Here is a 2,500-nt window from a genome sequence, read left to right as displayed (position 1 = left end):
GGAGCCTGGCTGGGGATCTATCCGAAAATAGTGCTCCATATCGGGGCTCGGCTAGTTGGTGCTCCTGGGTCCTGGTGCTGGGTGCTGGGTCCTGGGTCCCTCTGTGAGTCAAAGGCGCACTCTACTGGTTAGATATATTTTCATGCATTTCTATTTCATTGATAACCAAGAATATGGTTAAAAACGTGAAAAAAAACGGATAAAAATGAATAAAATGAGGGTGTCATTGCATCAAATACGATATCCTGGGTCATGTCAGAGGGTCAAACTCTGTTTAACACGCATTTCTATTTCATTGATAAACAATAATATGGTTAAAAACGTGAAAAAAACGGATAAAAATGAATAAAATGACAGTGTCACTGCATCAAATAGGATGCCCTGGGTCATGTGAGCGTGTCAAACTGTGTCCCTGTGTGTTAGGAGCCATGTCCTGGCTCCCTCTGTGTCTAATTTCAATGAAATACAAGAATGTGTTAAAAACGTGAAAAACGGATCAAAATGAATAAAATGAGGGTGTCACTGCATCAAATACGATATCCTGGGTCATGTCAGAGGGTCAGACTCTGTTTAACACGCATTTCTATTTCATTGATAAACAATAATATGGTTAAAAACGTGAAAAAAACGGATAAAAATGAATAAAATGACAGTGTCACTGCATCAAATAGGATGCCCTGGGTCATGTGAGCGTGTCAAACTGTGTCCCTGTGTGTTAGGAGCCATGTCCTGGCTCCCTCTGTGTCTAATTTCATTGAAACACAAGAATGTGTTAAAAACGTGAAAAACGTGAAAAACGGATAAAAATGAATAAAATGAGGGTGTCATTGCATCAAATACGATATCCTGGGTCATGTCAGAGGGTCAAACTCTGTTTAACACGCATTTCTATTTCATTGATAAACAATAATATGGTTAAAAACGTGAAAAAACGGATAAAAATGAATAAAATGACAGTGTCACTGCATCAAATAGGATGCCCTGGGTCTTGTGAGCGTGTCAAACTGTGTCCCTGTGTGTTAGGAGCCATGTCCTGGCTCCCTCTGTGTCTAATTTCATTGAATTACAAGAATGTGTTAAAAACGTGAAAAACGTGAAAAACGGATAAAAATGAATAAAATGAGGGTGTCATTGCATCAAATACGATATCCTGGGTCATGTCAGAGGGTCAGACTCTGTTTAACACGCATTTCTATTTCATTGATAAACAATAATATGGTTAAAAACGTGGAAAAAAACGGATAAAAATGAATAAAATGACAGTGTCACTGCATCAAATAGGATGCCCTGGGTCATGTGAGCGTGTCAAACTGTGTCCCTGTGTGTTAGGAGCCATGTCCTGGCTCCCTCTGTGTCTAATTTCAATGAAATACAAGAATGTGTTAAAAACGTGAAAAACGGATCAAAATGAATAAAATGAGGGTGTCACTGCATCAAATACGATATCCTGGGTCATGTCAGAGGGTCAGACTCTGTTTAACACGCATTTCTATTTCATTGATAAACAATAATATGGTTAAAAACGTGAAAAAAACGGATAAAAATGAATAAAATGACAGTGTCACTGCATCAAATAGGATGCCCTGGGTCATGTGAGCGTGTCAAACTGTGTCCCTGTGTGTTAGGAGCCATGTCCTGGCTCCCTCTGTGTCTAATTTCATTGAAACACAAGAATGTGTTAAAAACGTGAAAAACGTGAAAAACGGATAAAAATGAATAAAATGAGGGTGTCATTGCATCAAATACGATATCCTGGGTCATGTCAGAGGGTCAAACTCTGTTTAACACGCATTTCTATTTCATTGATAAACAATAATATGGTTAAAAACGTGAAAAAACGGATAAAAATGAATAAAATGACAGTGTCACTGCATCAAATAGGATGCCCTGGGTCTTGTGAGCGTGTCAAACTGTGTCCCTGTGTGTTAGGAGCCATGTCCTGGCTCCCTCTGTGTCTAATTTCATTGAATTACAAGAATGTGTTAAAAACGTGAAAAACGTGAAAAACGGATAAAAATGAATAAAATGAGGGTGTCATTGCATCAAATACGATATCCTGGGTCATGTCAGAGGGTCAGACTCTGTTTAACACGCATTTCTATTTCATTGATAAACAATAATATGGTTAAAAACGTGGAAAAAAACGGATAAAAATGAATAAAATGACAGTGTCACTGCATCAAATAGGATGCCCTGGGTCATGTGAGCGTGTCAAACTGTGTCCCTGTGTGTTATGCCATGCCCTGGCTCACTCTGTGTCTAATTTCATTGAATTACAAGAATGTGTTAAAAACGTGAAAAACGGATAAAAATGAATAAAATGACAGTGTCACTGCATCAAATAGGATGCCCTGGGTCATGTGAGCGTGTCAAACTGTGTCCCTGTGTGTTAGGAGCCATGTCCTGGCTCCCTCTGTGTCTAATTTCATTGAAACACAAGAATGTGTTAAAAATCGATAAAAACGTGAAAAAACGATGAAAATGAATAAAATGACGGTGC

The sequence above is a fragment of the Limanda limanda genome, unplaced genomic scaffold (genome assembly GCF_963576545.1).
Source record: "Limanda limanda unplaced genomic scaffold, fLimLim1.1 SCAFFOLD_171, whole genome shotgun sequence".
NCBI lineage: Eukaryota > Metazoa > Chordata > Actinopteri > Pleuronectiformes > Pleuronectidae > Limanda > Limanda limanda.
This window is presented reverse-complemented; position numbering follows the sequence as displayed.